General features: G+C 47.8%; 1 protein-coding gene across 47 annotated transcripts in view; it reads left to right on the top strand.

The window, feature by feature from the left end:
- Positions 1–16318, top strand: part of SORBS1 (sorbin and SH3 domain containing 1) — a 237798-nt gene that overhangs the window by 53799 nt on the left and 167681 nt on the right. For all 47 annotated transcript variants that reach the window (XM_062215205.1, XM_062215217.1, XM_062215218.1 and 44 more), the window contains exon 2: positions 15827–15915. The gene's annotated coding sequence lies outside the window, so the exon portion shown is untranslated. The remainder of the gene's footprint in view (positions 1–15826; positions 15916–16318) is intronic.

Genomic DNA, 16318 nt, shown 5'->3' on the forward strand with positions numbered 1-16318 from the left:
CACCAGGAACCAACCCAGATTGGTGCCAAGGAACACATCTTAGGTTTTGTTTTTTTAAAAATATTTTTTAAAATGCTCATTTGAAATGCTAGACTTTTTGATATTTAAAGAGCATTGTTTTAGTGGGTGGGGTTGTTTTTTGATCCTCTAAGTTTAAACTTCTCAGTCCAGGGGTGGTCACAGAGACCATGCTATATGTGAGAGTTTAAGAGGCTGCAGAGATACGAGAGCTGCACATGTGCAGGCGTGTGTGTGTGCACACACTTACACTGTCTCCATTTGATGAACCCACTCGACACTGTCCCTTTTCCCGCTTTAACTCAGTCTTCAGACTTGCTTACCATCTTAAGAAGCTTGGTGTGATTGTTAAGCCTTTCAGCAAAACTGCCCTTAAAACAAGAAAGAAAGGGAAAATGGAAGCGGGGAATCAATGTGTTAACACGGGTGAGTGGATAATTGTGTTTCGACCAAGATTCCTGTTTTCCCAGCTTTCTATGGCGAACATTACATTTATATTAGAGAAGATTACTGGGGAAAAAGCACGGTGACTTTCCAATCTATTCTCAGCCTGCCAGTGTGATAACAAGGTGGAGACGCAGGAGGGATAGTAGATTGGAGCCTTAGGGATGTCGGGAGCCAGGGCTGCCATGGGAACTGGGTCCCCAGCTGCTTCGCCATCAACAGTACCTCTCTTTTATTGTTATTTTTATACTTGTTTATTGTTTTCTTAATAGCCTTTGCTTTGAAAGATTTCCTCTAATCCAACCCCATGTTTATTTATTTATTTATTTATTTTGTGACAGAGTGGATAGTGAGAGAGAGAGAGACAGAGAGAAAGGTCTTCCTTTGCCGTTGGTTCACCCTCCAATGGCCGCTGCGGCCGGTGCGCTGCGGCTGGCGTACCGCGCTGATCCCAAGACAGGAGCCAGGTGCTTCTCCTGATCTCCCATGGGGTGCATGGCCCAAGTACTTGGGCCATCCTCCACTGCACTCCCGGGCCGCAGCAGAGAGCTGGCCTGGAAGAGGGGCAACCGGGACAGAATCCGGCGCCCAGACCGGGACTAGAACATGGTGTGCCAGCACCGCAAGGCGGAGGATTAGCCTATTGAGCCATGGTGCCGGCGCAACACCATATTTATTAAGTAGTGACATGTCCCCATTGTGGATCAGTCACAGGTGGACTTAACTGCTTGTCAGTTCCCCGGGTGACTTCATGGAGTTGCTTTTGTCCCAGCTCAGAGTAAGGATGTGATGTTTGAGTTGGCCTTTCTCTCTCTCTCTCTCTTTTTTTCCTCTCAAGATTTATTTATTTGCGAGAGAGAGAGAGACAGAGAGAGACAGAGAGATAGAGATCTTCTATCTGCTGGTTCACTCCCCAAATGGCCACAGCGACCAGTACTGGGTCAGGCAAAAACTAGGAGCCAGGAGCTTCATCTGGTCTCCCACATGGCTGCAAGGCCTAAGCACTTGGGCCATCTTCCACTGCTTTCCCAGGCCTTTAGCAGGGAGCTGGATTGAAAGTGGAGCAGCCGGGGCTCAAACCAGTGCCCATATGGGATGCTGGCGATGCAGGTGGTGGCTTAACCCATTTTGCCACAGCACCACCGCCTTGAGTTGGCCTTTCATCAGTCAAACTCTCATCTGTGTCATCCACCTTCATTGATTCCAGAGCAGAACTTCTGGGCTGAGGATGCACGGCTGAACTTCTGCAGTTAGAACTCTTCTGAGTTTGGGACCCAGAACCTCGTTTTCCTCCTGATATTTGTATCTCTGCCCCCGCAAGCCTGCCTTAATTTTGTTTTGCATTGTTCAAGACTTATTTTATATTTTTTGAAAGACAGAGTTAGAGAGAAAGAAAGAGATCTTCCATCCGCTGGTTCAAATGGCCACAAAGGCCAGGACTGGGCCAGGCCAAAGCCAGAAGCCAGCACTTCTCCTGGGACTCCCATGTGGGTGCAGGGCCCAAGCACTTGGGCCACCTGCTGCTGCGTTCCCAGGTGCATTAGCAGGGAACTGGATGGAAGAGGAGAGGCTGGGACTGGCGTTTCAGGTGGTGGCTTTACCTGCTATGTCACAACGCCAGCCCCAGGTTTTGTTTTTAATGCAACATCTCAACAGCCTAGCAGCCAACAATACAGCAAGTCTTTGTAAACCTTTGCCTCCTCCATCTCACCGCCATAGACAATGGTAATCGGCATTGGTAATGGCAGTGGTAGTTGGCATTCACTGAGTGAGCCCTTGGGATGTGGCAGAGGCTCTTGAAAGCTCTTTCCCCAGAAGAGTGAGGGTTTAATAGCTCACATGTTGCAGGCATCGTGCTCAGCACTTCCGTGCACAACTTCTTTTAATCCTCTTCCTAACCTTTTGGAGTCCAGGTATGATAGGCATCCCCACTGCACAGATAAGAAAACAGAGGCGCTGAAATGTGAAAGGACTCTCCACGGCCACACGGGGTGAAAGGGGTGGAGTCCGCGTGTGATTTCAGCCAGACGCTAGGTGAATGTGTGCAGTCTTAGGATACAGGCCACCTGCGTTGCCCAAGGAGGGGAGTTTATGTGTAGTAGGACAGTGGACAGAGACCTGGTGACCGACCTGCATGTGAAGGTGCTGGAGGAAGGAAAGGCAGCTCTTGGTCCCTTTTCAGACTCCTTGCCTGTCCTCCTGGACTGTTTAGGTGAGACCACGTGGAGTTTCTGTGTGCACGCCTCACAGGCATCCCGCCTGAGATCTGATTGGTGTTTACTATTGGTTGGGGAGGAGGGCGGTGGGGGGGTGTCAGAGCATCTGGCCTTCTCTTGACTCTGCTACCCCCAAGTAGACTCAGACTGGGTGGCTGGCCTTCATTAGGGCTGGTAGGGTCTCGCCACAAAGGGAGGAAGTTGCTGCCCTTACTGTGTCTTCAGTACAGCCCATAAGCAAATGCCCCTGGAAGTGCAGTGTGCACGGTGTTCTGATGTTAAGATTAAAGGGTCCAGAAGCCGCTTGTGATCACCCACACTCTTGACGACTGCAGTGAGTGTTTTCTTGGAGCTGTGATCAGTAACAGGATTTTGGGAGAGTTTGTACTTGTTCTGACTTTCTTCCCCACCCTCCCCTGTTTGTCCATAACCCTCATCGTGGCTAGACTTTCAAGCACAGAGCTGTGGAATGTCAGTGCTGGAAGAGAACTCGGGTCACCTGAGGGCAGCCCTTGCATTTTGCAGAATGAAAGTGACCCAGAGAGGTGCCAGAAGTTGCCCCAGGCCCCACAGTTAACCCAGGGCCGAGCCACCCTTCCTTCTGCTGTGCCATGTGGCTGCCCCTTGGCTCTCCTCTCAACTCCCTTTACAGCCTGACTCAGCTCCCAATCTGTTTTTACCTTGTTTGGCTCTCAGCTCCTCTACTTGTCACACTCCACTGTGAGCGTTCATGGACTTCCTCCGCTTCCTGTGCTATAGAAGATGCTGTGGTCTTTCACCCAGCTTTCCCAGTTACTCTGCCTTCAAAGGGTCATCTCTTGATTCCCTCCATTCCTGGTCTTTCTCATACAGTCAGAGCAAGAGTAGAGAGTGAACTGGAGGACTGGGAGGTGGGGATGGTCAGAATGTGTGTGTGTGTGTGTGTGTGTGAGGGGAGGGAGGGAGGGAGAGAGGTGGGGGGAATATGTGGAAGGAGGGGATTCACTTGCATCTGAAAAGGCTCAGTGCCTTTGGGAGAGGACAAATGAAGTCTGGAGGAAGGGAGGAGGAGAGGAAGGTGAGGAAGGTGTTGTTGTTGGGCTGGGGTTGGGGGAGTCCCTGCTGGGGCAGCTGCTGCTGGTGTGATTACCAGGCAGTGGAGAGGAGCAGAGACTTTAAAGAGACTTCCTGTGCATTGATTAATTCCCTCTGTTTGGTGTCCAACAGGAGATTCAGTAACATTTTGAGTGAATTTTTATAGCGTTTGGGCTGGATTGCTTGCTTTTGTGGCTGCATGGAGACCAGGCCACGTTCCGGCTACACTGGCATGTTCTGTCTGGGAGTCAGAGGCTGAATGGGGGAAGCAGGTTCTGGAGGGTGGGTGGTTTGGGGGAACTGCTGTGGGGTGGGGGTCCAGAGCTGGTGTGCTGGAATCACATGGAGGTTGCGTTACTGCATTCTGAACAAAGCCCCAGAAACAGAGTGTGGTCAGACGTCTCAGATTTTGCTGCTGCTTCACTTTATATCCTGTTTTAAAAAATAGTTTGAGGCAGTTTGGATTTAGGGATGGGGGAATGTGGCAATTCATTTGGGTTGTATTCTTCCCATGAATAAAAATGAAACTTTCTCGAGGAAAGGGAAAAAATGGTTCAATTTCTAGACTACATTTTACTGACAGATATTATTGGAGGAGAATGCTTTAAATTTTGTTCTCCAAGAAATTGCTCTGTTGTACTGGCTTGAGATGGAGGGAGTTTGGCACAGAGGGTTTTTAAACCAATGAATGGGGTCAGTGCTGTGGTGCAGCAGGTTAAAGCCCTGGCTTGAAGCGCTGGCATCCCATATGGGCGCCGTTTCGAGTCCCTGCTGCTCCTCTTCCGATCCAGCTCTCTGCCATGGCCTGGGAAAGCAGTAGAAGATGGCCCAAGTCCTTGGGCCCCTGCACCCACGTGGGAGACCCGGAAGAAGCTCCTGGCTCCTGGCTTTGGATTGGCACAGCTCCCGCTGTTGCGGCCATCTGGGGAGTGAACCAGCAGATGGAAGACCTCTCTCTTTGTCTCTACCTCTCTCTATAATTCTTTCAAATAAATAAAATAAATCTTTTTAAAAAAATAAGCCAACAAGTGGAGATAGACTTAAAGAGAGTACTTTCTTCTGTCGGTGTGCCTCTTGGGGTTGAATTGATTTGTGGGCAATGCCTCTCCAACATTTATGTTCAGTGAGGTGACTTCTTAGAGTGGCTAAAGACACCAGAATAAATAGGCTTCTGGGACCTGCAGGTTGTGCATGGAGTTCTTTCTGTGGACTGTGCAGAAGACAGGCATCTAGAAGTTCAGGAAACCGATGCTCCTCTGGGCACCAGCCAAGGGCAGAAAGGGCACCTACCTTCCCATACGTGGCCAGTGGGAGTGCTGGGCAGCACCGTCTTCTTTAGTTCAGTTGCTAAGCCATTGGGTGTCTTGAAAGTGTCCATATTTGTTGACCAAGGGGCCACGTATGAGGGCAGGAAGCTTTAGCTGGCTTTTGATGTTTGAAACAATGTTCAGGGCAGATAATTTTCCCCACCTAAGGTTAAAAGATCTCAGGAATGCAGCTGAGTGCTGGGGGAAGGCCTTTGATCAGCTCCTGGCCTCCCCATGGGCCACACCTGCCCTGTTCAAGCTGGCCTGTCTGTTGGCCGGGGAAGGTGGAGGTGCTCCTGGTGGTATTGGTCACAGGTCCAGTGTTTCTCAGAGAGACTCCTAGACGGCAGGCATCAGGATGCTCCAAGGTGCTTGTGAGTCGACATACGTGTGGGCAGAATCAGAATCCCCCAGGGGTATGGGTTGGGGGTTCCCCAGGAGGTCCTGTGGATGGAGGACCTCTGTGCACAACAGAGCATTGTGATTGGTGGATTTATTGCCAAGAGATTTCAGGCTCAAATTTGTTTCATTAGGGAAATAGAGGAGGGACGGAAAGTGACGCTGTGCAGATGTGAGTACCGATCTTGAGAAGATGCGCAGTGGGTGCTTCCAGCTACTTCCTTTCGTTTGCTCTCACCTGTAACCCAGTGTGCTAGGCGTGATCGTGCCCAAGTGCAGGGGAGGGGACTGAATGTCAGATTGATAACTTGCTTAGCATCACCCACCTGGTTGGTAGAAGCCAGCATGGCCGAATTGGGTCTGTAATCTGCATGCTAGAACACCTACGTCTCCTCCAGCCTGCCGTACAGTTGAAATATGTGAGCGACATGTCATTTAAGATCTTCAGGCAATCACATTAAAACAGTAAAAGGACATAGGTGAAATTAATTTTATTTTTAAAGACTTTATTTATTTGAAAGGCAGAGAGAGCAAGAGATCATCTCTCTACTGGTTCACACCCCAAATGGCTCCAATGGCCAGGGCTGGGCCAGGCTGAAGCTAGGAGCCTAGATCTCCATCCAGGTCTCCCACTTGGGTGGCAGGAGCCTGAGTACTTGGGCCATTGTTGTTGGTTTATCAGGCATAATAGCAGGGAGCTGGATTAGAAGTGGAACAGCTGGGACTCCAACCAGTGTTCTGATAGGGGATCCTGGCATTGCAAGTTGCAGCTTTACCTGCTGCACTACAATGCTGGCCCTAGGGGAAAATAATTTTAACATGTTTTCTTTAACTCATATATCCAAAATATTGTTAACTTCAATTTAAAAATATCAATGAGCTATTTTATTTAAAAAAAAAAAAAGGCTTCAAAAATCTAGTGTATGGGGTCTGATATTGTGGCACAGTGGGTTAAGCATCTCATATGAGCATCAATTTGAGTCCCAGCTGCTGTATTTCCGATCAGCTCTCTGCTAATGCACCTGGGAAAGCCGCAGGAGATGGTCTTTGGAACGCTGCCAGCCACATGGGAGACCCTGATGAAGTTCTAGGCTCCTGGCTTTGGCCTGGCCCAACTTTGGTCTTTATAGCCACTTGGAGAGTACATCAGCAGATACAATTAATTCTCTCTCTCAGTCTCACTCTCTTGCACTCTCTTGCCCTGTCTCTCTCTCTCCCTCCTTCCCTCTCTGTAACTCTGCCTTTCAAATAAATATAAATAACTAAATCTTAAAACAGTAAAAACAACCCAAACTCCAGTGTATTTGTTATCTGTGCAGTGTGTCTCAAGGCACAATGGGCTCAGTGGCCACAGGTGGCTAGTGGCTGCCAGAGAGGACCACATAGCTCCAGCATCTCTGGACTGGAGAGGGGTTCCCTTTCCTGGCTGTTCAGGTAGCAAGAGGTCACAGTTTTCTAGGTTTCTAAACACCACTGTCTGGGTCAGTGCTGGGCAGTCTGCGAGCCCTCACCTGAGAAGAAAGATATTAAAATTTCTCCATCAGGCTGGAGCCCCAGGTGTTCTGTCTGTGTAGCCCAGTTAGGAACCTGGCCCCTCTGAAAACATTCTCCCAGCAATTTACTTGAGTTCTCTGTGGGTCCACCTAGCCCCCTTTTCAAGGACAGGTGCATTCCAAGCACATACTTTGGGGTGGGGTGGTGGTGGTAAGATGTGTGGGGAATGTATAGCCTAAGGGCCTTTTTCTCCGCCAGTCACCAGACCTGCAGTTTCAGTGGAGAAAGACTTGCTGCTTATTCCGTCTGCAGGTGATCATGCGGAAAGGGTAGGACCTGCCTTCTCCGTGGCTGAGAGCAGGATTCTGTCCCAGGAAAGGTGAGAGGCAGAAACCAAAATATATAGGGGAGAATGAAGTGCTGTGTGCTTATGCTGTGTTCTTCCCCAGTGGTTTGGGTTTACAGTTTCTTTGCTTACTTTGAGTAAGAAATTTGGCCCCAAAGAGTTACAGCCCAGGGGTCCAAACCTCAAGTGCCTCAGAGGCTTGGCAGGTACCAGAGGTGAAGGGTGTGAGATTGCAAATGAGACCAGTAGGAATGTTCTCCTTTTAAAGAAAAATATTGTGGTCTTTCTTTTTTCTAGAAACACAAAACACTCTTGTTCTTTCATTTTCCTGTTGTTGCTAGAGAAATATTTCTCTTAGCTAATGAAAAAACTTGTGCCTACAAGCCTGATAAATGGCAACTGACACTTGGCCTTGGTGTCAGGGACGTGAATCTAAGAGCCACAGCATCTAGAGGGAGTAGTTAATATGCAACTCCCTCTTTGAGGCCTGGTATTAGCAAATCTTGGTATTTTTAAGAAAAGGCCACATTTTAAAATTGTAAAATCTTTGACTTGATTTTTTTTTTAATTTAAAAATAATTATAGGCTCACAGGAATTTGCAAAAAAAAAAAAAAAAGGTACTGAGGGGTCTTGTGTTCCCTTCACCACCACCAGGTAACTGGAGTACAGCTTTACAACCCGGAACTTGACACTGTGGCAGTCAGTAGTCCTGGTTACGATGCCACTGGTTTCTCTCTGCGTCCATGTGTACGCAGGTCTGTCCAGTTTTCTCACGGGCAGGTTGGTAGAATCACCATCACAATCAAGACAGTCTCTGACTTTCTACTGGGTCGTTTACACAGATGTGTTGAACATGCCCCAGAGCTGGTGTGGCCTGCTCAGCTTCCAGCTTCCAGCTTCTAGTCCAGCCCCTTCTCGGTCTGTTTTACAATCCAGATAAAAATCGTGTAACACAAAATTGGTCACTTACCATTTTCAAGTAGACAACTTGGAGGTTTTCTAACACCTTCTTAAAATGGTGCAACCATCCCTGCTGTGTCCCCGTGCCCAGTAGCAGTCACCGCTTGTTTCCTCCCCTGCCTTCTCTTGGAGGTCACTAACTCACTTTCTGTCTCTATGGATTTGCCTGTTTGGGACATTGCACATAAACAGAATCCCACACTACAGGACCTTTTGAGTCTGGCTGGCCTTTCCCTCTTAAAGGGGAAGAGCCTTGGGGTACAGAGGGAAAGTCGTGCTCGTGATTACACTGCTTGAGAGAGGCAAGTCTGGATTTGAACCAGCACGCATGTTTTTGTGCCCTGCCTCTCTGCTTCCACTCTTCAGGTCTTCAGTTTGAGGATGGCGGTAAAACTTGCCACCCAGCTGTTTCTTTCCAGTTGGCCTTAATAAATACTATCTTTTCTGTTGCCTGTGCTCAGCGTTGAGGTCTTGGGGTAGTCACTGTGCACTTGGGAACTGTAAAGGAGGAAGCAAGTCAGTGGGGAATGACTGCGCACCTGCTGCCTGCCAGTAGGGGAGGGTCCCAAGCCCCAGATGGAAGCAAGATAATTAGGATGTTGAGGGCAAGGATCATGATTGGGGGGCAGAGGGGAAGGGGGCAGGTCTACCTCGGGGGGGAGGGGTTTGAGGGATACTGGGGAGCTAGCAGACCACAAGGCACCAGAGGAGACTTTAAGCATAAGAAGCCAGGAGTGGTGAGCCATGAGGCCCTTGGGGGTGGTGGTAGAGTACAGAGCGGTAGGGTATTGGTGTTACAGTGTGAGGACTGGGCCTGGGCCAGGTCCCGGGGGGTCCTGAGTCATAGAAGGTCAAACACACAGGGGTACAGATCAGAATTTTTTAAGCTGCCCATGGCTGATTAGAAGCAGAATCAGAGAGGCCGAATTTGCAGATCAAGTTTCTGGGAGATACCCAAGTCCGAGCAGTTGGGGTGGGGTGGGGGAGTGTACGGTGGTGGAGCCGGTATCTAGGTAGCAATAGGCTTGTAAAGAGCCAAGGCGAGGGAAACCAGGAGGCACATTCCAGAGCCTGTGATGAAGTGCTGCCGTGGAGTGTCTCTGGAGGGCCCAGCCCTGCTCCCACTGGCTGCCTCCACCTCCTCACCCACCCACTCACTCAGCAGTGATTTATGGAGCACTAACTGTGCGCCAGGAGCTGTTGTGGTGTTGGGGTTGTAGCACTGAACAAGCAAGGCAAGATTCCTGCCCCGTGGAGGGGAAGACGGATGATGATGTGTTGTCCTAGGATTTATTAGGAAAGTGGTTTTTGGTGAGAGTAAGGTTAGGTAAGTAGGGCTGGCCTCAGTCAAGAGGTGATGTTTGGGTGTTTGGGGTGGGCACTGTGGCAGTGGGTTAAAAGCTCCTGCCTGCAGTTCCGGCATCCCATATGGGTGCCAGTTCGATCACAGCTGCTCCTCTTCTGATCCAGCTCTCTGCTATGGCCTGGGAAAGCAGTGGTAGATGGCCCAAATCCTTGAGCCCCTGCATCCACGTGGGAGATCCAGAAGAAGCTCCTGGCTCCTGGCCTTGGATCCGCTCAGGTTTGGCCGTTGCGGTCATTTGGAGAGTGAACCAGCAGAATGGAAGACCACTCTCTCTCTCTGGCTCTACCTCTCTGTAACTCTGTCTTTATTATATATGTATATATATATATATAATATGTAATATTATATTAGTATATATATATAATATATAATATTATATTATATTATATAAAAGATGTGATGTTTAGTCTGAACTGTCAATGGTGAGAATGTCCCAGCAATAGACTGGGAAAGAGCTTTGCAGGTTGAGAGAACAGCAAATACAGAGGCTCTGGGGGAGGATGCTTTGGCCATCTGCAGGAGCTTAGGCAGTGGGTGTGTGCTCTGTGCTTTGTCAAGATTTAAGGGGAGGTGTTTGCTGAGTGGTGGAGACACCCACATCCCACACCAGAGGACCTGGGTTTCATTCCTGGTTCCAGCTTCCTGCTAAAGCTGACCCTGGGAGGGAGTGGTAATGGCTCAGTTTGTTGGATCCCTGCCACTCATGTGGGCGACCTGGATTGTGTTCCTAGTTCCCATCTTTGACCCTGGCCCTGGCCCCGGCATTGTGGGAATATGGAGAAAGAACAGCAGATGGGTGCTTTCTCTCTTTCTCTCTCATAGGAAGGATGGATGGATTTTCTCAAGGGGCCTCTGATCAGGTAGAACAGATGTCTGTAGAGACATGGCCCTACACTATCTTAGGAGAAGGAGGAAGCCTTTGGGAGGAGGAATATGCATCCTAATGGAAGAAAAAGTATGAAGTCATTATGAATCATTTAAAGTAGGCGTGCTTTTATTTTCTAAAGGGGGAGCTAAAATCATTTTTGCTATTTTTCAACTAATTTGGTTGTACTTTATGAGCTTTGTGTCATTCAGAGGACTTGGAAACATTCATTCTCCCTCCTTCTGAATCTGTGGAGTGGGTGGGAAGGCTTTAAAAGGCTCCCAGAGACTCACTTTTTCCTGCCAATGGGTGCAGTAGGAGGGCAGCCAGGCAATGGGACCAGAGACCAGAGGCGTTTGGGAAGTGGGAGCCACCTTGGCATGGAGCATCATGGAAGTTTCAGTGGGGTTCGAGTCCTGAGGATGTTGGCGCTGGTTACAAACACAGTGGAATTTGTTCTGGGAAACAGAGAAGTCATTTTCAATATTAAAAAAAAGGGATTCGTTTTGCATATTAAAACGTCATCTTAAATAACTAATGAAGTGTGATTAAAAAAAAAACAACACGGCACTAAAGAAAATAAAAGATAATTATTTTGATTTGTTGCCATCCCAAGTTGGTTATCCTCAAGGCCAGTTGGGGATTTTCTCCCCTGGGCTGTTTGGGTTTGTTGTTGGAGGACTTGGAAATTGTGGAAGGAGGAGACGGTCTTCCATGAGCTCAGGAAGGAACCTAAGCCTTGGATTCAGACCAAGGAGAGGGGGGGCCAGTCTAAGTTGAGTGGCATAAAATTTGGGGTGTTTCTGGAAGGAACCTGGAAGGTTCCAAGGCACCACGTCGGGAAATAGTGACTAGTCAGTCTAACCAACGAACAAAAGACCCCTTAAAACTTAAAAACACTAGCAAAAAGGCAAAAACAAAAAATGATGACAAATGTGGTCTTTGTTCATATACAGGTAAGAAGGAAAACAGGGAAGAAGGAAATATGTGATATGAGCTGTGAAGGAGAGAGCGTGGTGCTGTGAGAACCGTGTGGGTCCAGAATGGGTTGGGTGGTCAGGACTGGTGTTTGGTAGTTATGATGGTGGTTAAGGTAGCTTTTACAACAGCCAGTAGCACTCTGTATTCTTGGGGTGAGGGAAGAGATGAACATGTAGATGACTGTGGTAGTGCTTCCAGGTCCTTGGCAGGACCTGGAACAGCATTTGTCATGACTTTTGGAGAGTTGCGTTGAAATATCTTGTTTTAGGCTAGGATGTAACAGCACCTAAGGAAATAATGAATCTCCTAAAAGTTGAGGGTCGCAGGAAGGTGCAGATTGCTATCTTGAGTTTCTCCTGGATTTTATCCTCCACTGTTGTCCTTATAAATTCACTTGTGGCTCATCTCTTAGTTTGAAGGGGATGCCCAAACATTTCCTTGTTGTGTTGAAGGAGGGTGTGTGTTTTCTGCTGGGCTGCACAATCAGAAAGGCTGACCTTGCACTGCTGGGGGTTTCTCTGGCTTGGGCTGTCTGAAGGTCACCTGGTGGCACCTGAGGACATTGGGGAAGAGAACTCAACAGGCTAGTCCATTCAAGGAGCCAGCTTGCTCCAACCTGTTACCTTTGTGTGCGTGGCATTTACTTTGCCATTCTTGGCTCGAGATTACTCAGTCCATTTCAGGACCACAAAGTGGAAATGTGAAAAGAAGTGCTCGGCCGGCTTGGCCGGTTTCCAGGCATTGCATTGATCTGCAGTGTCCTGCCCTTTGATGGGCAGGAAGGACCTGATCCGAGTGCTCTGTGCTTTGAGTTATTCCTCGAAGGCTGCCTTGATGACTGGATGCTCCCAGATCCTTTGTTCTGCTGGCGGGAGCCTGCACAGGTATAGAAGACTCAGATCTGCAGCTGAGTCTGGTGAACTCCTGTGGTTTATCTGGAGCTATTTGAGTCATGGTATCCAAGGGACTGGGGCAAGGAGCAGAGCTCCCTTTACTGACCTGGCTGCTGACATTATGGTTTTTTTTTTTTTTTTAATTTAAAATGAAAAAGGAGTTAGGTGATGGCTGTCATAATGTGATGCAGAGAGTGGGTAAACCTACTAAGAATGTGCAACTCCGCTAAACCCTGGATCCTTGGATCCTGCAAAGGCTGTATCAATAACCTTGAGAAGATTGTTCTGCAGCCTCTGAGTGAAACATTCCCTTTTCCAACCGGGCATCAGTATCACCCCAGAGGGGCCTTTGAGCCAATGTCTGGTTCTCCAGAGATTTTCATTTAAAGGGTCTGGGACCCAAGGCTGTGTATTTACTTACTTACTTAGCTGTAGTTTTCCAGGGGATTCTAATTGTCATCCAGATTTGGGAACCTGCTCACCAGTTACAGATCCAGAGACCCTCTTTCCCCTCTGCAAGTGAAAGCTGCCTCCTTGTTTCCTCACACTGGCCTGAACCCTCTACCCTAACCATGGCCACTCCTTGAGCAGTGCTTTCCCCTGACTTTGCCTCAGCCTACATCAGGCCTGGAAACTCGCCTCTTTCTTATCTGTGACGAAAGAGAAGAGCTCCACTTGCACTTTGTGATGTGCAGATATTCTGGGACATTTTATCACAAAGCTTCATGCTTAAGGCTTGAATGCACAGGCGAATCTGGCCACGGAAATCTAGGCCTGTGGTGGAGAGAGATGGGACAGTCTTGTGACTGGCACAAGGGAAAGCCTTTATTTGCTGTCTTCTCAGAGACCTCAGGAAAGGCTCAGTGTTTCTGCCCCCATGTTTCTTGGGTCCTGCAGATTCTGGGACAGCCTTGGTTGTGTTGGAATCACAGGGCTGAACTGGGTCCTTGGTGGGCTACATTTCCAAGGGGGCACCTGGAGGCCTGTGCACCAAGTGTCAGCAGATGTTGGCTCACGTAGCATGTGGCAGGGATTTTGAATACCCATGATGTAATGTGAGATCTGGACAGGACTCCTCTGGAAGGACTTTTCTTACTGTCTTGTTTTTCTTGTATTATCTGATGACTTGGGGTTCCCACCTTCCCTCCATGCCTACCCCCACTCCTGATGCCCAGCCCACTCCCATCCACGCCAGGAGACATTTCCTTACCTCTCCTGCATGAGATGAACCCACCCACTATTCCCACAGTAGATGAGCATTCCCAGAACACTGTACTTACTCATTGTTCTAGATATTCGTTGAATATTTGTATCTTTTATTCAGCTAGCTTAACTTAATGGACTTGTCTACTTTTGCATTTCTGTCACCTGTATGTACTGTCTGAGTTATAGGGTTCAGTAAATATTTGTTGAGTGAATGAATCATTACATTCTTTGAAGGGGTGATAAAAATAACTCCACCAAGATCTTATAGTTGAATGTTGTTCATGTATTACAGTACTAGTGGTTGTACTTATTTACAATCTTATATTCAGGATGCATATTAAGGGAGATTTTTCAAGCATAATGAGTGTTCCACATAGTTTGTACATTAACTGTACAAATTGAGTACAATAACTGAGCACCTGTGAAGTGGTAGATGCATGGATATTTATGAGATTCTTTTCTTTTTTAGGACTTAAAGTAGTGAAATTATTGAAAAATGTCACATTGGGAAACAAACCCTTAGGGAACCTGGTATAATTTGCTCTTATATTCTTTGGTGACAAATGAAATTGTGACAAGCATTTTAGTAGAAAATGGATAGGATGCTTTGACTGTATTTTCTTGACTTTAATATTTCTCTTAGAGCTAACTATAGGGGCAAGCTTTTGGTGCACTAGCTAAGTTGCTGCTTGGAATGCCTTCATCTCACGTTGGAATGCCGGGTTTGACTTTCAGCTCCTCTGCTTCTTATCTAGCTTCCTGCCAGTGTGCGTCCTGGGAGGCAGCAGTTGATGGCTTGGGTACTTGGGTTGCTGCATCAATGTGGGGAACCTGGATGGAATTCCAGGATCCTGGCATCTGTCTGGCTCAACCATGGCTGTTGCAGACATTTGGGGAGTGAACCAGAGGGTGAAAGATCTCTCTGTGTCTGTGTCTGTCTCCCTTTCAAATAAAAAAATGAAAATAAATTAAGTTTAAAAAGCTAAGTATCAATTCAGAGACATGCATGTGTATCTATTTGCTTATTATATTTATTTCTTGTTTCATAGTATAAGACTACTAAGCAGTGTGACATAGTGCAAAAGTCCTGGACTGGCATCAGGATACCTAGTTCTAGAATGATCTCTGCCTCTAACTCTGGTGGTAAATAAGTCAGTTTCCTGCTTACACTGAACTGGTATAAAATTGTACTTGTTCAAAGGTTGCAAGTGTCAACAAGAGTGAGCTACTAGCTTCAGTTGCTGTATGTGCTCTACCATTTTTTCCCTTGGAACTTGGCCCCATTTTCTTTTGTTTTTCCAGTTTTTTTACAGTTATAGTTAGAAGAAAAAAATTCTGTACCACCACCAAAAAAAAAAAAAATGATGCAAGAGCAATGATAAATGACAAACACAGTTCTTCTCCATGTTGAGGAAAACAACAGGGAGTGGTGAGGACTGTGGCATAGTGGAGCAGCCAAGTCTGCCTATGAAGAGCACTTGCTGCTGAGGACCCCTAGCTGTATCATTGTCAGATACAAATGTGGGCCATGTTGAGAGATATGTCAGAAATTTGAAAGTCACAGTTAGAGAGAGAGAGAGAGAGAGAGGGAGGGAGAGGGAGAGAGAGAGAGATCTTCCATCTGCTAGTTCACTGCCAAAATGGCCATAACAGCCGTGGTTGGGCCAGACTGAAGCCAGGAACCAGGAGCTCCATTTGGGTCTCCCACATAGGTGGCAGGGGTCCAAATACTTGGGCCATCCTCCATTGCTTTCCCAGGGAACTGGATCAGAGTGGAGCAGCCAGGACTTGAACTGTTGCTCCTATGGGATGCTGGCATTGCAGGGTGCGGCTTAACTAGCTATACCATGATGCTGGCAAATATTTTGTTGTTTTAAAGAAAAGCCAGAAGTCTGGGTTTTTGTGTGACATCTCAGATTTTTAAGTTTTGGCTCAGTCTCTGAGCATATCCTGCAGATGACCTGTAACAACACCTGTCTACAGGCTGGATGTGACCCACTGTGTTTTCAGTTTGTGATCTGAAGCTCCCCTCATCTGGGTCCTACAGTTCTATTAGGGACCATTGCAGCTGGCTACTTGAAGATTCTTGTTCTACTTTGGAAAGTCAAGGAGAGGAGGGAGTCAGGCTGGAGGAGGAGGGTGGGGCTTTGAGCCTAAGCGAGGTGCCTGCCAGTGGGTGTTTGGATGGGCCCCCTTGAGGCGAGGCTGCAGAGCGCTGTGGTTCACGCCAGGTATTTTGTATGTTTGTCATTGCAGGAGTTGGCATCCTTTGGAAGAGTCTGTGAAGCCCTCTCTCTGCCCAGAGCTCCAAGACCAATGCATCTTCCCACCACCTTCAGCCGTTGGTGAATACGCTTCTTTTTAAATCTTCTGCAGCAGCGAAAGGATCGTAGGGTGGGATTTGCAGAGAACTGTGCTTTCTTTTCTATAGAGAAGGAAGGGCACTGGGCTGGGCCCATGCACATCTGGGTTCTGGGGTCTTCTTGGCTCTGCCACTTCCACTGTGGCATCTTGGGTGAGCTGTTTGACCTTTTATGGCCCCAGACAGAGAAATGTATCGTGCCCCATTTATATCACGGAGTTGCTTGCTTTGAAGACTGAAAGAGGTAATGTATGTGAGAGTGCTTCCAAGGGAATGAAGTGCTGGGCAAATACGAGGTGATACTGCATGCTGTTTGGCTCTAAGATGTACAGCCTGGCACCCCATTTATCCACTTTTTCAAGCTGGAGTGTCCGTGCTGTAGGAAG

Source organism: Lepus europaeus, chromosome 17 (assembly GCF_033115175.1).
Source record: "Lepus europaeus isolate LE1 chromosome 17, mLepTim1.pri, whole genome shotgun sequence".
Taxonomy (NCBI): Eukaryota; Metazoa; Chordata; class Mammalia; order Lagomorpha; family Leporidae; genus Lepus; species Lepus europaeus.